At 45.7% G+C, this 24,124-nt stretch overlaps 1 long non-coding RNA gene across 1 annotated transcript in view; it reads left to right on the forward strand.

Moving 5' to 3' along the window:
* LOC129784556 (uncharacterized) overlaps window positions 1–14,371 on the forward strand; it is a 31,457-nt gene extending 17,086 nt beyond the window's left edge. The window contains exon 3 of the long non-coding RNA XR_008747425.1: window positions 11,849–14,371. This is a non-coding gene — a long non-coding RNA (uncharacterized LOC129784556). The remainder of the gene's footprint in view (window positions 1–11,848) is intronic.
* The last annotated feature ends 9,753 nt before the right edge of the window (window positions 14,372–24,124 follow it).

Raw genomic sequence — 24,124 nt, forward strand, 5'->3', positions numbered from 1 at the left:
TATACCTAATGACAACACATTGTTCCTGCAAAATGTGTCTTTATTCCTTGGTAAGTGACATTTCCTTTCAGCCTTCTACGTATTGATCCAGCAGTACCTCATGTAGAACAAACTTCTTTGTTGGCAAGTCTTGTTTATGAGACCAGACAGATCTTTTATGCTATCCTCTCTGCCTGACCAAGTCAGTGAGAGATAAAGATTGTTGTATGGAGCATGACAAATTTTAGCTATCTTTGTAAAACAAAGCAATGAACAGAATATCTGTATGGTTTGGGCTACACAGATAATTCATGTTCTGTGTTCACTATCTCTTTGTGTACTTGCTGCTTGGATTTCATAAAGCATTTTCAACTACATGAAGAAGGTGCCTGCACTACGTAGCACTTAGAGTAAATGATAGTTTTAATCTTGGACTCCAAGTAGGTATATACTCACTTCATTACATAAAATGAGATGTTTGCTGAGCAAAGCTGCAGCATGGTGAAGCTTGAGGCATATTTACTTCACTTTTTTTGTGGGGGTGGAAGGGCTTGAAGCATGCTGGTGAAATGATGTATCCCTAAATATTTTTGTGCCTGTCCTGTCTGAGCATTCATGGCTACAAGTATTACAGGCTGGTGCATAAGGTCAGGGCTGGATTCTGATTGCTCTCACAAATTGTCTTCCTAGTTATTTTTTACTAGTTATAAATTGCATCAGAAGAAATACTTCTTTACAAATGCAGGACCATAGCTCACTACCATCATTCAGCACTTTCTAGTGGGGTTAACCTCAACCCACTGGTCTGGCCTCCAGACTCCCACCTACATGAAAAAAAAAGCATCCTTGTCCTTTCCAAAAGTAAACCTGATTTTTGCCCAACCCTAACTGCAAGCTGGTTCCATTGCTGAGGGAATAGTTCCAGTATTGGCCAGCACACTACTTCTGCTTTCAGTAGTTCCCTGCAGAGCCTGCTATGGAATATGAGCATTCCTGTGTCATCCACATGTTGCCCCTCCTGTCCCTTTTCCCAGCTCTCCCCATGGGATAGCTGGAGCTGGTTGTATTGACTTAAGTGATTTTATTAGGTCTCTTCTTCAAATAGATGAACTTCAAGACTGAACAACACATTCAGCCAGTAGGTCTTACAGTCAGACAAGTTATTTCTCAGAGCCTGTACGGATATAATTGAGATCAGCATCTGGCCTAGTAGGACTTACAGCTGCTCAGAATGAGCTCTGGTAGGAACTGGTCTTGGAGGAATGACCAGCAGTTGACTGTGCCATGCGTTTCCTAAGTGCTTCACCTGCAGCAGCCCCGCCCTGCACACATGCCACTTTTTCAGGCTTTGAATGTACTCTGCAATATAGGCTGGCATGTGCAAATGTCTCTCAAGCCCTGCTCAAGATCCTATAGGAACTTGTTGACAGTGGATTAATGTAGAACAGTAGTCCCCTTCAGTCACTTACATACTGAGCTGACATAAAGAAACAATTACACCAAAGAGTTATTTAATTTTTTTTAATCTCCCCCAGCACAAGTAGAAATTAAGGATTTTATTGCAGCTTTTGGCTTGTATCTGTGTTTGTATTTTCTCATTTCTTATTACATACATAGATCTAGAACAAAAGGCCTGATTAACCTAAATTTCTGCAGGATGTCTCATGAAATAGGTAATCTTACACTACTCAATTTAGTCTTTAAAATTTGCAACCTTTTCATTATTTTTGTCCTTCCTTCCAGCATTTCTCCTGAAGTGCTCCCTGTACAATGGGCTCCTTCTTGTAAGAACATTCAATTTTGTTCTCACAAAGGTTCTTACCTGGTAAATTGAACTGGGGGAGTATCCATGGGCTTTGTACTTCCCTTGTGAAGCCTGAAAGCACCGAGTCTCTGAGAAATGCAACCAAGTACACTGTGCTCACTGTCTTGAATCCATTTTGTCTCCTCCACAGCCTTCATTTTCTGCATGCATCCTCAGAAAGGTAGAAAACCTGGAAAGTTTTACTTACATTGAAAAATGGAAGCATGTTTTTCTCTCCCAGTGTATGAGAACTGGAAGTTTAGCACTCATTGTCACAAAAAGAGAAACTCATTATGCCACCAAATCATTCTTCCAAAGCTGTCTGTCTGAGTATTGATCCCTCGTTCCTGTGTAAGTAAACCCAGTAGTTGATCATAATTATTCTGGGACATCTCATTCCGGTGACTGAATCAATAATGTCTTCTATGGCTTCCTGCTGTGTGTTCCTGTCATGCCTCGGCACCTCTGCATTACCTGCTGTTCATCAGGAGCCCAATGAAATAATTTGCCGTGGTGATGAGAATGCTGTCAGCCACTTCACACTCATTTAGGTCTCAGCCAGGACACAACACGAAACCTGACATGAAGCCTTGGAATTACAGCATTTGTAATGAATGTCAGTATTGACTTCACACTGCCCCACACACTGAGACTGGAGCGTTTCCCCTGATGTCACGTTGTCAGGCATAATACCTATAGGATGTTTGTCATGAAGCTGCTGTTGAGCAGAAACAGGGATAAACATCCAAGTTCCCCTTCTCATCCAGAGGCTCAGAGTAAACTTGTTGGGAAGAGCAAGGCCGGGGGCTCACTGAGGGATGGAGAACCAGGAGGTGAGTGGCGACAAGGCTGGCAGGGCTGGGGCCTCGCTGACCAAAGCTCATGCTGCAGTACCCAAGTGCAGCAAGCAGGGCAGCCTGAGGATGGCAGCCAGCGTGAACCAGATTGTCAGGGTAGTTTGTGGTGATAAGGTCAAGCCAGGAGGTCAATCCACAGGTCAGAATCAGGCCTAGTGGCTGTCACCAGGGTTAGACAGTCTGGTGATTGCCAGGCAGGTCCACAAGGCAAGTTTGAGGTGAAGCTGGGAAGTCAATTTGTGGTCAGGATCCAGATCAGTGGGGCACAACTATGAAAGAGCAAGAAACTGGTACACTTTCAGTGTAGCTCATGCAGGGGCTGAAAGCCCAACACAAGCTGAAATGGGGCTCCTGGGCCTGTGGGCAGGGATGTGGGTGGAAGCTGCAGGTGAGGCTGTTCAGGGCCATTAAGCCTATTAGTGCACTCAGGACCCTGGCAAAATCTTTCAGTTACATTCAAAGCAGTTATTCAACCTGTTCTGCTGAATTTCCTTGATCTTTTCCGCTGTTGTTGCTGCAGGATGTGCTTTGCTGAAGAGCTTTGGCCCTCCGCATTCCCAGCTGTGCAGGGGTAACGGCAGAATCTGCATGCTGAGCCTGGTGGATGCCAGGGAGCTTCTGGCCAATGCTTCGCTATAACATTCTTGGTGTCCTTCCTGCTTCAGGTCTTCCTGTCATCTGAGAACAGCCCTGAATCCAAACCTGAGAGCAGACCCTGATGCAAACTCAAGAGTGCCTCTGCCACCAGCTAGTGTCCCAAGTCTTCCTCTGTTTTGCTGCTCTTCTGCCTGTGGTACCGGACTAACCCAGCAGCTTGGCCCAGGGCTGCTATGTTTCCCCTTTGTCCTGCTTACTTTTGTCTTGCTTTTATTTCTTATAGCTATTATTTCTGCTTTTTTTCTCATCTTTTCTTTAATTATTGGCCTGACTCTTAATGTCTTCCCTCAGTGTAAGTTAAAATCTTTCCTTGATTATTTGCAATTAATGATTTTCTCCTGAGTGTCAGGGCCCTGCAGGCACTAACAGCCCTAATGGCCCTGAACAGCCTGGCCTGGCCCTCCCCAGTGCCCTGCCTGCAGGCACGGGGGCTCCGTTCGGGCAGGCCTGGTGTACCAGCCTTCAGTTCAGTGTGTTCGGTTCACCATGGACCTCCTGGATGTGGACTCTGATCCAGCTGGCTTCTCAGCCTGCCATGTTGCCGTGGCCCTGACTGGCAATCACTGGACCTGGCCTTGACTTGCAGTTAGACTTCCTAGCTTGGCTTTGGACGTGCCTCACCACTACAAATCTGTGCGGTCGTCTGGGCTCCTGGTAGGACCAGCCTCTGGGCCTTTCCTGTTCATCTTGCTCGGGTACCGTGGGGTGGGCCGTGGCCTTCAGGAGGCCTCTGCCCTGCCAACTGTGGTACTGTGTTCAGCTCCAGGAGAGCAGCCATCCCTTGCTGCTCCTTGACAGTGACTTAGTAAAGCTTTTACTTTTTGCCCTTTTCCTGCATTTTCTGCCTTTTCCTTTTATAAAATGCGCTGCTTAGGGATGGGAAGAGGTCTGAGCAGTAAGACAGTTTTAAAGCTGCAGGTGCAAAACAGTGGTACTGTGTCACTGACTTACCCAGAGTTAGACATGGGCTAATCTTAAATTATTTCTGAATCTTTCCAATAGATGAGGCCAGTTGTGTGTTTGTTACGTGCAAACCTTGGTAATTCAAAAATTGTCAAACAAGGGTGTGGGTTTTCTTTGGGGCTTCTGAGGTTTCTTAGGGATGTGGTTTCTTCTTTTTATACTACTTTGGTGATACAAATCCCATCTCTTGTTTAGATGCGGTTATAGAGAAACCAACTATATTTACTATAGATCTCTGTTAGGTCTAATATAACACCGTGCCCATGAAAGTTTATATTAGATAACTGCTGATGCCTCTCAGCAGTTTCAGTGTTTTTAGCACACTTACACACCTGGAGACTAAGAAATACTTGGATCTGCCCTAGAAGTGTAAACACATAGGTCTGTAATGGTAGTGCAGAAAAAAAGCTTTATAGAAAGTATAAACTTAAAAATGCATCCTGCCTCATGCTCTCTTAGTCATCATCACTTGAAAGAAAAGCTGCATTCTTGGATCATAGCTTGGAGCCTGAAAGAAATAGGTCACAATAAAATTCTATTCTGAGGGAAGGATGTCTGGTAGGAATTTGATCTGCCAGCACTCACTCTGATCATATGTGAGCACCAGTGAAGCCTGCATCCTGGATTTTTTGTCTGCATTGGTTTAATACATACATGCAGGATTTCTGGTCTCATTAAAAAAAGGCCCTGCAGTTTTTTGGTGTCCATCTGTTCTGCCTCATGCTCGCAAACACAACTATACTTAGCTGCTTCTATAATTCTTTGGGAAGGAGTAAAGTTTAACTTCAGAGAATGGAAATACCAGTGACTATCTGCTAAGGAAATACCCAGTAGAGCGACCCATTAAACTTACACCCAAACAGCTAGTTCTAAATACATTTCCCCTGCATACATACATGTTCTCATAGCATTTATTAGCTTTCTTATTAACGTGGGCTAGACTGTGGCAGATGAGGTAGGTATTAGCAGCACCTCATTACAGGCAGCTTTCTGCCTGCTCACCAGCCTGCCCAGGTATTCAGAATGGACTTCAGGGAGCAGGTCTCCTGCACAATAATCCTGCCTGCAAAGAGCTAGCACTGGAATTGTGGCACACTCCTTAACTTCTGATTGGTTTCTGTCAAATAAAATGGCAAGGGCAGAAGCCTGTTTCTCTTCCTCCAGAATGAACCATTATGGCAACCTCCATAATAACCAGCGGTCCTCTTGCTAGTGGTAGTATCAGTTTGGTGCATGTAGCTTTTCCCAGGAACAGTAACAAGACTAGGTAGGAGCCAGCCAGCCATTGAAGACTGACAAAGCCTGCCACAAAGCAATAGACAGCTTCCCTGCAAACATCTCTCACTCCTCTATGTAATGGGGGTTCACAAAGAACTTGGTATGTTGGATTTTTTGTCAGATGCTCCGTCAATGACACAATCCCACAACTCCTTTCCTATATCACACTGCTGATTTCTGTCCCATCTGAGCATTTTCTTTTCTCTTGAATTAAGTAAAGGCAAACTGTCCCACTGTTCTGTTTGTGGGGGGAAAATGATGCAGAAATCTATTCATGAGTTAATAATAGTCAGGTTTGTTTATTGATTTCTAACTGACCTGAATCTCTCCATGTTTCGTGAATCCATCTTAGCACTAAACTGGTTTGAATAAAACACCATTTTTACTAACACACTCTTGTCTGTAACTCTGTGTTACGAGCTTAGCTCCTTATATAGCCTTTACATGAACATGAAGTGTGAGGCGGAAAAACATTTCGATGGCAAGAGCAGCTGCTAACAAGACATTGCGAATAGGCAGCAAAGTCCCTGTGGTGCCAGAAGAGGGATGAACACAGTTGCTCTGAAGGATGCAATGCTGTTGGATATGTTTACAAGTGTTCAGACTAATGAGCTGTGTGTTAACATTTGATTAATTGTCAGTGGCCATGATGTAGCTGAGTGCTGCATCAGAGGAGCAGTATGAACTCTAGGGACTGAGGCATGTAAGCTACCTACCCGCTCCTTTCCCTTGAAGAGGCACCACTTGATTAACCAGGCTGAGCCAGATGCTGTGATTTACTCCACCTGAAGATCTGGCTCATATGGAACCCTGTAACCTTTGCTATGATACAGCTGTGTTGTGGTGTGTCCCCCCACCCCTGCAATGAATGACCTGCTCCCAAAGGTTTCATTAGTCCACCACCTCCTCAGTGCAGTCATTCTTCCCATTTTATACAACAGAAGGATTAAATACTTTCTCTCTTGATTCTCAAGACATGAGTTCAGCACAACAAAGTTTGAATTAAAAATGCACAGCCAGGGAAAACTGCAGTAGCAGTGTGAAATAAAAAAGGTGGAAATACCCAGAATGGCTATAGAACAGTTAATAGCTTGTTTTCTTACAGGAAATAATTCTTGCAACCACTTCAAGTCCAGGGTACTGGTGTGTAGTAAGCAATAAAGTACCAACATGAAATTTTAGCCCAGACACTAGATAGGAAACCCAGGTTTCAGCCCTGCTTTGAGTGTGTGCACTTCCTGGAAGTTGTCCGTATGTGCAGTTCTGGTCTGACCCTCTCCAATTTGTGTGTGTGTGTGTGCACGTGTCTTTATGATACCCATTATGTGCAATAGTAGTGTCTTTCTGCTGCAGATTAGTCATGCCAGAGCGAGCTATGGAGCTTGCCTGTCTGTTTCCAGAGGTCTGTTGTGTAGAAATATCCTGGTCAGCTATATCCCAACCCTTTCGTTCTTTATCCTTCAAAGAAATAAAACTGGGTTTTGTCAACAGTTTTAAAAATGGTTCTGTATCACCCACTCGAGAGATGGAAGCTAAGCTCTAAGCTAACAGGAAAAACAGAGAGGCATCATATGGCATAGGAGTGCTGTGCATTCTATATATGCTGGCACTAATCTTGATGATCATCAGGGGCGTAGATTAAAAAGTGAAGGACACCCCCTGGAAGTGATCTGCCTGGAAGTCACTGTGATGGATGTGTCATGTTTGGTCAAAGAAGGTTTTGGGTTTGGAGTAGTCTTAGATGCTGTACTTGATCACTTTGGAAGAGCTAGAGGGAACTTTCCAGCAGCTCCTTAAAAGAGGTCCACTGGTCCATAAAGGCTGCTTACAGCAAGAAGGTGGCATCACCTACCCGTGCAATTAGGTCTGAGCCTGCTAGGTGATGATCTGCACTGCTTGCGAATTTGCTTGTAGTTAAAAGTCGTGATTACAAACTCTGCATTGCTTCCTGCAGACACAAAAGTGGCAACAGGGAGATGTAGTGTTTTTCTCTGTGTATCCCTTGTCTGCCTCAGTGAGCATTTCTTTGTGCGGGAGACCTGCGTGGCCGGGGTCTGGGCAGGCTACCACCCAATTTGCAGAAGAGCACCCAGCTACGTGAGTCCACCTGTGTCTCCCTGGCTGAGAGAGGAGGGACAGGGCAGAGGACAGCTGTGTCCGCACAGTGTTCCTGCGCCTCATCCTCTCCTGGCTGCCTTAGCTGGGACAACCCGGAGCTCTCACGAGTATCATGCCTGCCTGATCCTGCGCCCTTCCTACGCGAGGGCCTTGCCGAGCGCGGCGCAGCCGGCGCCGGGAGCTGCGCGCCCCGCTGGGTAGCGGAGGAGCGCGGCCGCCGGGGAACGGCGCCGCGGGCCGGGCGGGCAGCGGGGGTCTGTCGTGCGTGGCCGCGGCGCCCGAGCGCGGCGCGCTGCTGCCCTCTGCCGCGGCCGCCCGGCAGCGCGCCCGGCGGGGCAAGGCGGCGGGCATCGCCCTCGGCAGGGGCTGCAGCCGCGGCCGCCCGGGGGCCTCGCCTTTCTGCTGGGCGACGGGAGAGCGGACGGTGGTGGTGAGCTCTGTGCACGCTCCCTGCCCTGCTCGCAGGCCGCGTAGTATGCGGCGCACCCGTGCGCATCGGCACTCCTGGCTGGTGACTGGGCACATCCCGCCCGCACTTACCTAGTGGAAGAACACATCTGCTGGCTGTACAGATGTTACCAGCTCGTTATGAACGTGAGTTGCTGGGTCTGATGTATCAGAGGGGCCCTCAGCTTTGTTATGTATTTTAGGGGCACGCATAAAATTTGTTCTCCCTGAATGCCAGTGGTGTGCAAACGCGGCCTTTGAATGTTGCGGCAAGGCTTGGCTTTCTCATGTGCATCACGCGACACCCGAGGGCCGCATCAGCACCGGTACCGTGGACTCCTCAGCCAGCGGCTGCTGCCCGGTGGTGGCTGCGAGTCAGCCTGCCAGCTCCCGCAGCGCAAACCCGCGGCCGCGGGGGCAGGAGGGCGAGAGGAGCTGCTGGGCAGCAGGGCCTGCGCCCCGCGCCGCCCCCAGCACTCGGGCAGCCCTCGCCCCCCCGCCCCCGTGCGTGCCGGGGAGCTCTGGGAAGGACGAGCCGGTGGGAACGGCCGTGCACGGCCAGGGACGTGGAGCGGTGCGGGGGTGGGGCACGGGATGGCGAGGGAGGCTCCTGGGCCAGCCCAGCTGCAGCGCGGTAACGGGAGCAGGAGGTGGCACTGCTGGGTTAAAAAAAGTAGATTTGACGTGGTCGGTTTGTTACGCTCACTCTTGGAGCAGTTATGCCTCACTGAGGGGAAAAACATGTTTAGGGTTTCATTCTAGTTCTCTGAAGACCGCTGGGAATCAACGGCAATCCATTCACCAAGTAAAGAAATGTACACGCAGCAAGGTGTAGTTCAGATGAGCGGTGGGGTTGGCTCAGACGTGTTCCCTGCTGGGAGCTGTGATGCCAAGCGCAATGCTGGACTGGGCCCCCATCCTCTGAGCCTCCAACTCCCTGCATCTGGAAATCTGGGAAACATTCTCCCCCTACCTTGGCGGGTGTAATGCAGTTCAGGTAATAGTGGATGCATCAGCATGGCAAATACTGTATCATTCTAAGTATTTTACACCAGTTTTGTACAGTTGGACTTGACTGGTTGAAAGGCCTTTGAAAAATGAGGTCACCCTGAAATAGAGTGACAAATGCGTGGAATATGCTGCAGTGTTGTAGGCAGAAACAGAGCTAGTCAGCGGTGTGCCAGGTGCCCAGGGAGGCAAACAGCAAGTTTGTAGATGACACAAAACTATGAGGAGTGGCTGATACGCCACAGGGTCGTGCTACAGTCAAGAGGGACCACGACAGGCTGGAAAGCGGGGTGACAATTTCATGAAGTTCGGAGTCTTGTCCCTGGGGAGGAACAACCCCCAGGCAGCAGTATAAGCTGGGGCACCCAGCTGGAAAACATCTTGGCAGAAAAGGACCTGGGGGTCCTGGTGGACACCAAGTTGAACATGAGCCAGCAATATGTCCTTGCCGCAGCGAAGGCTAATGGTATCCTGGGCTACATCAGGCAAAGCGCTGCCAGCAGGTCAAGTGAAGGGATCCTTCCCCTCTACTCAACACTGATGAGGCCACACCTGGAGTGCTGTTTCCAGTGCTGGGCTCCCCAGTGCAAGACAGACATGGACATACATGGCCCCAAAAAAGGGCCATGAAGTTGATGAAGGGACTTCAGCCGCTCTCCTATGAGGAAGCGCTGAGAGAGCTGGGACTGTTCAGCCTGGAGGAGGGAAGGCTCAGGGGGGATCTCATCGATGTATGTAAATACCTGAAGGGAGGGTACCAAGAAGATGGAGCCAGGTTGTTTCTCAGTGGTGCCCAGTGACAGGACCAGAGGCAGTAGGCACAAACTGAAACACAGGAGGTTCCCTCAGACATCAGGGAACACTTTTTTTTTGTCACTGTGAGGGTGACTGAGCACTGGCACCCAGGAGCTTGTGGAGTCTCCATCCTTGGAGATACTCAAAAGCTGCTGGATACGGTCCTGGGCACTAGCCCTGGGTGGCCCTGCCTGAGCAGGGGGGTTGGATAGATGATGTCCAGAGGCCCCTTTGAACCCCAACCAGTCTGCGATTCTGTGAAACATACCTTTTACAATTTCAGGTACAGAAAGGGTCTAACACTGGTAAGCACTGAGACCTTTCTGCTTCAACAAGAAGTGCTAAAACTCAGCATCTACAGAACCAGACCTAAAAAAAAGGAGATTAATTCAGACTACAAATGCATTTGCCCTGTTCAGCTGAGAGTCTTGGCTGTTGCCAGCCTATACTATACACATTTTGGCCTGGGTCAGGCTCTGAGTGGGAAGGGGAATGACTTTCTGTGAAAGTTGCTGTGGTGTTGTTTGCTGAGCTGAGCACTGGAGGGCTGAAGCGTGCCAGTAAGGTGCTGAAATGACAAGGAGCCGAGGGAGTTCAGCACAACTGGGATCAGGCTGTCAGTAGCAGAAAGTTACTTAGCAGCATCCTTGCCTTTGCTATTGTGAAATGCTTGAACAAATGTAAACAGTTTACAAAGTAAGAAAATAATGTCTCATTTGTAAGCAAAAGTGAATAATAAAAGGAGAGTCTGTCCCAGAGACATAGCTTTTGGTCTTCTCTGGCAAATGGCACAGAACATCATCAATTTGGAATTTGCACCTTTCCCTCCTGGTTCCCCTGCTATGGAGTGGGACAGGACGCCAGGGGAGGAGGAATGGTGGGAGTAGCACAGGAGCTGTTGTGCTGGTGGAACAGAGATTGGGAACTAGACCCAGCCACTGAGAAGAAAGAGGGAGACAAATTCTGTTTTATCTTTCATCCCAAGAGCACCTTTCCAGATTCTGCACCCAATGGTCACAGGTTCTCAAAAGCTCTTGCTTTGTGTCTCTGTCTTACCCTGGCCAGGCACTAATTTGCTGGATTGTAGTTGAGCTGACATCAAGTCAGTGTTGCATGTAATTTCCTCCCACAATATTACCTCCTTCTGGGAGGTAAGAAGGAAGGCACTGTAGCCAACACCTGCTGTGAAAAACACTGATGTAGATGCAGAGTAGCTTGCTTTCTTGCTGTATATCTTGAGCAGAGCCTTTCACACTGAATCACACCCAAGCCATTTAACCAGATTCGTGCAGGAATGACCACAGGTTGTTCAGAAGCACAGCTCACTCTGGGGATGAAGTGGCAGTCAGAGAAGGGACTCATGGTATTCTGTAAAACAGCGTGAGGCATGAAGAGTTTTAGCTTAGCTGTTTGAACCTGACTTCCAATCGTACAGCAATGCCATCATTTCATTACTATGTAGAAGCAGCAGGTAAGATCGTTGTTTTGTAGTCTTAGCGTGAACTACTGTACCAGGCCTATCTCAGTTTGAGGCAGATCAACCTGAATTGGAAAATGCGGTGCTGGCAAATTTGGATCTGTCAGACTTGTTACATTGCACATTGCTGAAAATGATGACAATGCAGTAGCTATATTGTTTGCAGGTCATCTGTCCTTGCTATGTGAGTAGCCATGGCAATAAGGAGTGGAGGTGACTGCAGGACAGAAGGTGGTCACCTGTGTACATTGTTTGTGGTCTCAGTCATTAGCTGAGCAACTCCTGTTACATTTAGCAGCTTCCACACTATGTGCAGAGATTGTGATTGGATACTAAAGGGAAAAAGTACAGCACAAACATTGATTATGTTCAGTTGCCTTTTTTCAAACTGAACAGAAGAGATAGTAGCTAAGCTGGGAATTTCCAGTTGAGCAAGCTCCTTTATCTTCTGCTGCTTTCTTGCAGGTACAAGGAATTTACCAATGAGAAGTCTGGGAAGACAGATCTGCCAAGGTGCCAGCATTGCCTCTCTAACATGCCAGTCTGTGTACCTGCCATTGCTCCAGAAGCTGGCAAACAAGGTGATGAGTCTTTAAACCGGACAAACATTAACAGGAGAAACCACTCTTGTCCTTTCCTGCATAGTGTTGGAAGAGATATGGTCCAACCCCATAGACCCCCATTGGTCTTTTTGGTACCAGGACTGATTAGGGAAAACATTCCCAGAAAGTACACAAGAGCAATACATTTCCTCCACATTTTAAAGGACAGGGGATATTATTCATTTTCATTGCTTTTTATGATGGGATATTAATCCCTTCAGAGCCTCCATTCCTTGTTATTAGCCCAATACTTGGGCTTTTCTCACCTGTTTCCCCAGAGAAAAAATGCTACCTGCATACTCCAGAGCCATTACCTTGTACCGAATGTGTTTTGCTGTTCTCCTGCCTTCTCCATCTCTTGAAATGTGCCAACCCTGCTACGCACTGCCTGACCTCTGCTTGTGGGAAAGTGGTCTAGGACATTTGCAGCTCATCTTTGCCTTGTGATATGGTCACTTGTATACTCCCAGTCCCTATTTGGTTGGTGTCAATACCTATGGGAGTCTTGCTTTACTTTCCTTACCTACTGGATCTGGAGATGGCCCCAGACAGGGCCTTCTGGGGCAACAGAAGGACTTTTTTTACTTGATGAGTAGACCTTGGGATTTTGCCATTCCAGCATCAGAATTTAGTAATACTGGTGATTTTGTTTGCAATAGCTACAATATTTGCTTGATGAGCATCAAACATAGAGTGGATCTGTATTTTTAATCATTCATATTACTGATTTGACTTTTAGTGTAGAAACTTTAATGTAGGTCCTGATCGCTCGCAGGAGGCAAAGCACTGTGAAAATCATAGTGTATTAGTTTTCATCATGTTACATTACGCCATTATCTAGAGAATGAGGCGAGTCATTCAGGAAACTATTTGTAAAGCTATTGGTCTCACAAAGTTGAGCAGCACTTCACCAATGTTAAGAAAAGAGGCTAAGCATGCATACATTAAGAGAAAGATTCCTTTCTCTCCTCCCCTCCCTCATTCCTACTGATCTGGAAAAGAATATGATAATGCAGAAATGAACTGTCCTCCTTATTCTGTGTGGCCACTAGTGATTTGAGCCTAATAGTCCATTGGTTTATTGTTGTAATTCTGTTGAAGCCAGAGAAACGTACCAGCAGAGAAAGCAGCCCAGTAATTCATTGGTCTGGTGACATCCTTTAGTGGAAAAGACACAGAATATCTGTCTTGAAAAATGCCGCAAGTTTTCTTAAGTGTTTGTGACAGGCTCAAACTTCCCTTCAGCTCAACGTCATGTGTTTTAATACAGCATCTTCATCTGCAGAGGGGGTTGATCATATTTATCTATCTCAAGAGCAACGATATGAGGCTGACTTGCTTGGAAGTGCCACGTGGAAAAGGCTACTTTTTTATTACTATTTGCGTTAATTTATTTTCTTTTATTAGCTTCCTCAGATGGATCAGAGCACTTAGAAGAGACAGGGCACTTTGCACATGAAGGTACATTATTTTTCATCATCATACTATTGCATTACACCATTATCTAGAGAGTAAAGTGCATCCTTCAAGTTGTAACAAGCTGTAATTTCATGGAAAGCTCCCTAGGATTTCTGGACCACAAGAGCAAAGCTGCAGCAGTTTAGTTACAGGAGCCAGACAATCAAATTACAACCCCTTTAATATCCAACTGGGGATATACTATTGCTCTGACATACCCCAGGTTGGATTAAGTGTTTCTGATATGCCAAAACTGGACAGATTGTACCTTTTAAGGACAGTTCAAGCCATAGTAACCACTCAGAGCCAACCTTGGCATCAGTGTCCTTTCCTGCTCCTTTGACATAGAGGTCAGAGCTAAGAGTCTGTTTAGCAGTAAAAGGTATGTTTTTTCCTGCTCCTTAGGAGGCTGTGCTCTACTTGGTGACCCGTGATGAACAAAAGAGAAGAAGTGCATAGAGAAAATGTTTTCTGTAACTGAAAGCAGCTGCTGAGTTCCAGGACCTATAGGAGCAAGCCACTGGCTGGCAGAGTTTATGGGAAGTCTGTTTGCTTACAACACACTGAAAGAATCTTGTTACTCTACAGTGAACTTTTCACATTTTGCTGCGCTCTTTGCGTTCTTGCTGGTGTTGTAGCTGGGCACATCTTACTCTCACTATGGTCTGTGAATGACTTGTGTGCATTGATGGGTGTAGGATGCAATGCTCAGATCAGTCAGAAACGCAGAAATGTTATGATACCTGGAGCCTGGTTTGAGCTCATTGCTGAAACATAAGCAGCTGGCTCACTGGTACAGTAATATGGCATGGCTCTATTTGCATATCGGCATTAGAGTAATTTCTGGTCTAGGATTTTGTAAGTTGTTCATACAGGTACCTGGGACTAAGTGAGCCCCTGATCAGGAACCACTCTTGGAGCATTTCAAAGCAAAGCACTATAACCATTCTTGGACTTCTGGGAATTAGCTTGAAAAGATTCCCATTAAAGCACTTCCTGCTGATTCTTGGCCCTGAAGTCATTCTAGCCTTTTGTGATTTGGAAGTTTGAATAAAAATGACTCCATTGTGTTGGCCCTGGAGGGAAGGGGAGGCCAAGAAAGCTGGTTAATATTCAAAGATCACCTCCTCATGGCTCAAGAGTGTTCCATCCCAGTGAATATGAAGTCAAGCAAAAATGCAGGAAGGCTTGTATGGATGAACAAAGAGCTCCTAGCCAAACTCAAACATGAAAAGGAAGCATACAGAGAGGTTGGAAGCAAGGACAGGTAACCTGGGAGGAATACAGAAACATTGTCCGAGCATCCAGGGGCGAACTTGGGAAGACTAAAGCCCAGATGGAATTAAATCTGGTCAGGGATATGAAAGAGAACAAGAAGGGCTTCTGTAAGTACAGAAGAGACAAAAGGAAGGCTAGGGAAAATGTGGGCACATTGCTCAATGGGACAAGGGTCCTGGTTACACAGGATCTGGAAAAGGCTCAAGTACTGAATGCCTGATTGCCTCAGTCTTTACTGGCAAGACCGACCTTCAGGAATCCCAGGTCCCAAAGACCAGGGGGAAAGGCTGGAGCAAGGAAGATGTACTCTTGGTGGAAGATTAGGTCAGGCAATACTTCAGCAAACTGGACCCTAAGTCCATGAACCCTGATAGGATGCACCCAGGAGTGCTGTGGGAGCTGGCAGATGTCATTGCAAGGCCATTCTCAATAATCTTTGATTGATCATGGTGACTGAAAGTGGTGCCCGAAGGCTGGAGGAAAGCAATTGTCACTCCTGTCTTCAAGAAGGGCAAGGAGGAGGGCCCAGGCAATTACACGCTGGTCAGCCTCGCCTTGTTCTCTGGCAATGTGATGGAGCAGCTAATTTTCAGGCACAGTAAGGACAAGAAAATCATCAGGCATAATCAGCGTGGCTTCATCAAGGGGAAGTCATGCTTGACTGCCTTGATAAACTTGTACGATGAAATGAGTGGCCTGGTAGACAAGGGGAGAGCAGTGGATATTGTCTAGCTGGACTTCAGTAAGGCCTTTGACACTGTCTCCCATAAGATCCTCATAAACACACTGTAGATTATGGGCTGGGTAGGCAGTCAGTGATGTGGATTCGAAACTGAATGAATGGCCAGGCCCAGGGGGATCACTATCATGAAGTCTGGTTGGAGGCCAGTAACTAGCAGTGTGCCCTAGGGGTCCAGTCCCACATAACATCTGCACTAATGATCTGGATGATCTCCATCCTTGGAGGTATTAAAAAAATCATCTGGACATGGTCCTGAAGAGCTGGCCGTAGGTGATCCTGCTTGAGCAAGGAGTTGGACCAGATGAGCTCCAGAGGTCCCTTCCAACCCCAACTGTTCTGTGGTTCTGCATAATTAAGGAAATTTCTTTTTATGTCCAGCCACTGGCTTTTGAGAAAAATAAGCTCTACATTTTACCCCCCTTAAATTGCTTCCAGTGGTGATTGTTTTACTAGGGCACTTTCTGTTTTAATTTCCATCTCTGTTACGCTGCAGCTCACCAGACTTTCCTTCTGTTGTAAAGCAATATGATTTCATTGGGCTTTGGTTTAACAGATGCCTTGCAGGCTTTTTTTAATGACACTAACTGGGACTTTGGTTATCATGTGGGTGTCACACGCCTCCTAGATGTTAGCCATTGCTAAACACAAGAGAGGAAATATGATGTAAATCTTTTAAACTAGTATTTTCCAGTGGAGATACCTGTTGGATCTTTGATTACTTTACCACACACACACAGCCTTTTTAGTAAGTCTGGGGTTTTTTTGATGCCTTCAGCTTCTTCAGCCTTCTGTAACCCTTTCTAAGTGAACAGTCTGAGTGTTGCGGTTTCTGTCTCAGCAAAACTACAAGCCAGTATGGAAAGAGTTACCAGATTTCTCATGCAGAGACTGAGCCAGGCAAAATCAATCAGCAACCACCTCCTCTGCATCAACTCAGTGTGTAACAGAGCAGGGAGGATACAGATCACTTTCCGGGGAGACCTAGAATTTTGTGGATCAAATTCTTAGTTACATCCACCAGTAGACAGTTTTCCATCTCTCTCAAGTTACTTCTATTGAAGTAGTGAGTGAAGTGCCCAATTGGTATCTGTAAAATACTTAGGATTCATGCTTTGCCAGTGTAAGTGTCTCCAAAAGCTGCAAAGGCAGGGTAAACTGTGAAGGGTTCAGCTGGGTTTTGGCTCATGAAGGTGAATAGTGAAGGGAGTCTGCAGAAAGAAGCAGCACACATTTCATTCTGTCTCCTGGGAGAAATGCTTATCCCTTGTCCAGCCTCAATTTTTCCTCTCCAAGGGAGGGTCTTCCCATTAGGCAGTCTTTGCTTCAGAAATCCATCCTCTGCCTTGGTAATTTACAGGTAATAAATAAAAGAGGTAATGAAGAAGCCATAATTATGCACCATAGGGTGTGCGTACAGCACACACTAGCAGGATTTATGAGCCAGAGTGTTAACAGACTATAAATGTTACCTAAGTCCCACCCAGTTCAGGGGAGATGCCATTTTGTTCCGCTCTCCCCAGTGTCTTCTACACATGCAAAGCCACATGGAAATCAGGCTTCATTTACAGCATTTGCAGCATGCCCTGCAGCATGTGGAGTGTGAAAAACAAGATGTTGCCCATCTATGCGCAATTATTTTCTGCAGGGTTTTCTGCTTCATTGAGAAGAAGTTTCAAAGCAAGGAGTGTTTCTTCTCCATGCCTTTCCCCTATGCGCAGCGTTTCAACGTTATCACTACTGTGCCAGTTCTCAGTGCAGGCCCTCCATGGGAGGGCAAGGCAGTCGAGGTTCAGTGGACCTCTGTGGGGGAAAATGTGTCACCTCCAACATACTAACTGGCCCAAACACAGGGGTGTTCCCCAGCATCACCTCACTAATGCTGTCTGTTCCCCAGCAGCACAGCCTGCTGCATGGCAGGGGACGCACTGTATCACATGCTAGAGCACGGGGTCTACCCAAACTCCTCACAGATAAACAACTCAGATCTAATTATTTTTCCTTGTTTGTCCCGATTTTGTTACATCTGTACCCAAATTTGATGTTTCTGACACTGTTACATAGGTAATTTTGGCCTCGAAAGATATCGCTGATACAGTTACCTAGATGAAGGTGGCCTTGCATCCCATCTTCCTTCTGTCCCTATGATCCATGCTGGTTATGTTTAACCTCCATTATGTGCTTTTAGAACAGAATTATCTTACTTTAGCCTTGATTCCCCTACCTACTAATTAAACACAGTCTGCATACCAGAGCAATGACATCACACAGTCAGTGCTCGCACTATACTTCTGCCCTTGCACTGTTTTCATTGCACCTCTGGTTCCCATCAGAGGTCTTGGCTAGCTTTGAAACCTAATATGCCAGTGGACACTCTTGCTCGCAATAGTATTCGAGAAGTCATCACTCATAAACTGATTGGCATTATTGATTTGGTCCTGCAGATCCAAAGTGATGTGTAAATAGTTTTGGTTACTTAACCCATGGTGCCATAACAAGCCTTTGTGTCAGAAAATTCTGTAAATCAAGTTCCTAAAGTCTGTTTTATACTGCAAATCCCCAAACAGAGCCATCCAGAATCCCCAATAGCAAGCATTTGAAATCATAAGCCACAAAGAATCCAGATAAGCACGTGGACTAACAGGATCCTTGTTGCAGTGTACCTGACATTGCATGCTTGAAAGCAAACAGAACTCCCTTCCCTGAAACTTGAGTTGCATGGGTATGTATTAGAGGTATATATACTAGCTGAAAAATTAAACCAAATCAGTTTGAATCGGATTTGCCCATAGCATTTGGTATCTGACACGTCATTACACAGGTTCATTCTGCAGGTTCAAAGTCCACATCTGACTTGGAAGTCCTAACCTCCTGGCACTCTTTCCTAGGATTAGGTACTGCCCTAAACCCTGATCTGAGATGACTTAGTCTTTATCTGAATTGGCAGTTGGCTCTTGCTGTGTCACAGCTTCCGGTAGAACAGTCTTGGAGAACTTTATCTTCTATATTATCCAGTCTTTCCAGATCTACCTGATTAACAGGTGTCATTTTGCCATGAAAGCACTGACATCACGTGTATTTGTGAAAATGCTCTTAGCAAACTCGTGACCCCTGCCCTGCTTTCTGTGCTGCCAAGTTGTTGGCCTGTTTTCGGTTAAGTCCTGCAGGCTCACTCTTTTCCTGGTCTCCTTTTTTTAATGGTGAGCTTTGCGGCTCAGCACTTTTTATTCCTGCCATGCTAGCAAAAGCAGTGTTGTTATGACTGCTGAGATTTTTGTCAGAGCATGCCAGTGAAGGTTAAAAGATAGGCCAAAGCAGCTGCCATTGTATTTGCAAGCAAGGTTTAATGTTCTGCTTTATTTCTTATTTTCAAAGAACGGATGCAGTTTCTTCCTGCTCCTGGCCAACTGCTGGTGTGGCTAGAATTTGTCAGAGAGCAATAACTTCTTTAACCTGAACAGCTTTAAGATTATTCTCTTGTCTTTCAGTATTCATTACTTTGTTGCATAGTTCAAATGTACATGTGTAATTTTGTGCTTGCATACATGAGTCACTTGAATTATTTTTTTATGCGTACAATATTATGCATGAAACTACATTCACTACATGCATAAAAGAGGTTTGTGCCCATGCAACTGTACATACCCATCACCATATGAGGCCCTAGAACATAGACGCTGGTCTGTGACCAGTCACCTGTCTAATAGCAGAAAAGAAAAATGTAAGACTGCTGAATCCAGGAGGCAAGGTCCAATGTAAATTATAGCAGGTAAGTCAGAGAAAAAGAACATACTTGCCAATTTTCAGGGCCTCTTTCTTACCTGTAAGCAACAGAGACTTTTCTTTCTTATGGGAAAGACAGACATTCAAGCCATGAGTGCTTCCTCCTGCCATTTGGGCAAGGCACAGCATCTAACCTGACTCACAAGGAAGTGTCAGATACTCAGTCATTCAGCATCTGTTTTCCTAGACATCTCCAGTCCAAGTGCCACTGCTTTCCTTGGTCAGCTTAGCAAGCCTGACAAGACCACAGCCCAGAGCAGTCTGACTGTGAAAGAGAAGCTACTGAAGTCATTAGGAGGTCATTTATTTTCTCAAGATACCTACCCGTGTCTCAGCTGTGTTTTGCCATTGGTTTTCAGTGGCAGCTACCGAACAAGGGAATGAGGGAGAAGAGACTGAGAAAGAGGAACTCAGATATGTTAGTGTCAGCCAAATAAAAACTTTGGGATGATTGCACTACTTACTGCAACAGAGAGGTAGTGGTAGAGAAGAGTAGTGTGTGGTCTAACCCTGTGAGAAGAAACATCATAGCCCAGCCCCATCTGCCATCATAGCAGTTGCAGTGTTTCTTTTGTCATCCTCCAGCAGATAGTGCACCTTTTTCTTCAGGCTCTTCTTGGAGAGCCTTAACCAAGAGAGCAGCCTAGGCTTACAGTCCTGTCCTCTCATGTCTCTTTCCATTTGCAGCTGCCGGTGCAGTTCAGATATTACAGTTTTGGCCAGTGCTTGTGTTTATTTATTTTTTCCCCTCTGTGTTTTTGGCAAGGCCCTTCTCTTCACATAAGTGTCTGTGACGGTATTTCAGTGTGTGATTGAAATTGCATGCTTTAGTGCGTAAATCAGCTAGTTGAGGAAGAAAATGTGTACAGGGAGATTTCTTCTGTGGCACTATTGTATGGTAGGCTATGAAATAAGAGTGAGAGCACATCTTCCAGAGCTTTAGATCTCAGCCCACAAGGATGGCAAAGTGCTCGTGTTCATGCTTCAACAGAGGGTTACAGCATATTCTGTGTTTCAACAATCAAATTTAATTGAAGCATAGAATGGTTTCAGCTGGAAGGGACCTTAAAGATCACCTAAGTCTAAGCCATGGGCAGGGACATCGTTCACTGGATCGGGTGGCTCAAAGCCCCATCCAGCCTGACCTTGAACACTTCCAATGATGGGGCATCCACAGCTTCTCTGGAAACCTGTTCCAGTGTCTCACCACGCTCGTAATAAAGAAATGTCTTTTTACCCTTACTAGAAAAAAATGGCGTTTTCCCTACACAAAATTTCATATTACTCATCTCTGTGTGAGCAGGGTAGCCCTTCAGTGGACTGATTAAAGCACATGAGCTTTTGTACCATGTAGCACCAAGGAAGAAGCGTGGCTAACATTTACATGTAGTCCTACTGACTAGTAACTATAGGAACTGTATTAGAAAGAGAAGCTCTGGCACCTGGCCAGTGAGCATGCACTGCCAGAAGCAAGATGCTGGGAGCTTGGGCACACCTACACACCTTCACTTAGGCATCTGAAGGGCAGCTCAATCACCCATGGGGCATGTGACATCAGGGTTGTCTCTGGGCCCTGGTCCAACTTGTCTGCAAGCCACTTGAGGCTGCAAGGACAGATGACAGCAGACTAAACGGGGCATACTCTGCTGAGCTCACTCATACTGCTGGGGATGTGGTCTTCTAAGCTTTGAGATGGTGAGGTCAGTCACTCTACAAATCTGGGAGTTGAACAGCTTGAAAACTTTGTTGTCTAACACTGCAGCCAGAAGGTGCACTGCAAGTGGTGGCCAAAGAGGCCCATGCTCAGCCTGCATTGAACTGCCTGGCATGCAAACCCTGTCAAGTAACCCTTCGCAAAATACTGGAAATTGTTTGTGACCCGTAAAACCTTTTTTTCTCCTCTCTTTGCCTAGTATCATGCCAAACCCTATCCCCAGACATCTGTTGGTACATCTCAGAGTAATAATTCTCTCATTGTGAGTGTACTGCAAAATGGAACACGGATATTGGGAGACATCTGTGATGTAGCCATGTCTTCTGACACTGTGCAAGAAGGAATGAAATTGCCATGTGAATGTAAAGGGAATCAGATTTCAGGAGAGCAGCAGTCACAAGACAAACTCATGGTTGTTGCTTTAAGGCCTCCCTGAGAGCTGATACTGAATTTTGATGATGATGATGATGAAATGAAGGTACATTTTTTCCAGGTCAGATGAGCAAAGGTTTTTCACCATTCTAAGCAATACTGCCCTCCTGAGCTTGTGTTTCTGTCAGTAACAAATCTGCCAGGGTAACTCATGTCCTTTATTCACCATTTCTGGCAGTATAGGTGATGCCTGCTGGTGCTTCTGAAATGGTATCCCAGCAGTGGGCAGGGTTAGTTTCTATAGTGACTGGAGATTAAAGAGTTTAACTTTAATCTGAATGTGATTTATCAGTCTGTTATATTCAATTCACCTGGTTATTTCATGTCCGTCTTCAGTCTGCTACTTGGTTTCTTCCCAGAAACCCCCTATTGGAAGAGCAAAAATTATACAAGGGTGGGACCAAAAAAAAACCCTAAACCACCTGGAGGCACAGTGGTTGAAATCTGCAAGGCTGGTGACTCTCACCTTACTGAGGAGCCTGGCTAGCAAACCACGGGTGGCATCATAAGAACTGACCAGGGGAGTATAAGTAATGTTTTGAGGTAGGCATAGAAAAGTAAACCTAATCACTCCACGAGCTGGTTTCCCCAGCCCCCACGCCCCAGCCCCTGCCCCCTGCAGGAACCAAAAGCAGCTAATAGAAGCACAAAGTGACCCTCCCCAGTTTCAGCCCCATGCAAGCTATTTGCTCTGGCGTTTTAGCCTGGCTTGCAACCTCCTACATTCTATTTAGGCCCACAGTCTGTCACAGGACTTTCCTGAGCAAATGAGCATTAAAAGCCGTGCTGAATGCCACCAGCTCAGAAGTAAATGCTGTGCTGGTTTTGCATTCACTCTGCACTGGCACAAGGCACTGTGTTGGACAGAGACCAGCGAGGCCCAGAGTGTGAGGAGTGAACTGATTTTAAGTTGGCACATTGGTCACCTGAAACTCTGGAGCTCTATAACAATGATAGCTCAGATAAGTGTCCAAAACAGAAGTCTCTGTAGTAATTGTTGGCTCCTGTCCGTAGATCCGTGTAGGTCTACAAATCTGAATTGTGCATGCACAGAAACATAGTGTTGTCTGGCTTTCAAAGATACTGGGCTCCCTTGGGTTCAGCTGTTCTGAAAAAACAGAGAAGATGCTACAAAGCTATGATACCAAAGTCATTTCTTGAACATCTATTTGTAGATTTGCAATGTTCCCATCTTTGATTTTATGAATATAAAATGCTTTTTGAAAATTAATTACACAGTACAAGATCATGTATGTAGAAATATATTGCAGAAAGTCCTTTTAGAAAGAAGGAGTATAATTAATAAGCCAAAACATCAATACCCAGTACCTGCAGAGAGGGATAATTGTACTCTTAATTAATTCCTTGGCTACCTGGTTCATCACTACTGTGTGTTGTCTAAAACCACAGATTTCCTGTGAACTTTTGAATCAGATAGTCTCGGTCATGTTGTAGTTATTAGACTTACGGGTTTAAAGCCAAACACAATGTCAACTGGAGATCTAGCACTAACAGTTTGTTACTTGAATATTTGTTATTAATATAGCTAAGAAAAAATGAATTAATATTTTTAATATAAATGTCACCATATATGCTGTTTGTTTACATTGTATACACCCTGAAGTCAGCCAATGAAATTCAGCTGGTCAGGTTTACTTGCTGCTTTTGGTCAGTCTCACCGTCTGTTCTCATGTGCTGACACAAGATCCCAGCACTGGGTTGTTCAGCTTTGAAAAGGAGGAGAGGTGAGAAGTGGTTTAAAGAGAAATTTTAAAAGATCTCTTACTAGTTCTGCTAAGTTATTATTTTTTTAGGAGATAGGGGAAGGAGCAAAGTTCCCCTCAGCTTTAAATAAACGGTCCTCATTTCCTAAATCCTGCAAAACATGCAACGCCCAGCTAGACCTTGAATAACCAGTTGTTTATGAAAGGCATGAGGATTATTTGACTACTGAAGCATCAATGAAGGAAGGTGGTAAGGAGGGAGAGGCCCTTGACAGATGATACATCCATTACCCTCCTCGCTCCTCAGTGGAGTTTTGACTATGTCAGTGGTGCATATTGGCTTTAGTAGGCAAAGGTTCACCATCTCTTATTCCTAGCCTTCAGGTTTTCTTGGCATGTCAGGATCCATGTCCTCTCTGCCACACCTGGTGACTGTAACTTCAAGTGGCAGTGCTTGAATTCAGCATACAGCTAATGCCTTCTCTGTACACTCCAACATGTCATAGCCAGGCTCTGCTCTAGCTTCAGGGGCACACTACAGTGTGACCTGGGGGAAGGACGGGGGAAGAAAAGATAGCTGGGGGTGTTGAGGAAGGGATTTGAGGGGGAAAGATACTGGCTGGTGTTCTTGAGCTTTACATGAAAAAATACAAGAGGTAACAAGCACTGCTTTGAAATAAAGGTCGGGTTGTATGAATTCCAACTTTTTTTGCAGCTAAATGCATTAATTGCATGAGACAAATACAGATCAGGGTGAATTTTTCATTGAATCAGCTTCCAGAAAGGGTGCAGCCTACTAAAAGTATACAAGCACAGTCACCCTAGGTAACATTGCTGTTCAGATGAAGAGAGATGGCCAGGTCAACTGAAGCCAGAAGCAGCTGATCAAGGAGCCCTTCTGAAAGATGAACAATACAGTCTGACTACTCTAGAAGTTTCTGTACCATTATCGCAACCCTAAGCACTGTTGCATGTGGCAAATGGGGGGTTGTGCACCGTTTCATCTAAGGA

The sequence above is a fragment of the Falco peregrinus genome, chromosome 5, assembly GCF_023634155.1.
Source record: "Falco peregrinus isolate bFalPer1 chromosome 5, bFalPer1.pri, whole genome shotgun sequence".
NCBI classification, from domain to species: domain Eukaryota; kingdom Metazoa; phylum Chordata; class Aves; order Falconiformes; family Falconidae; genus Falco; species Falco peregrinus.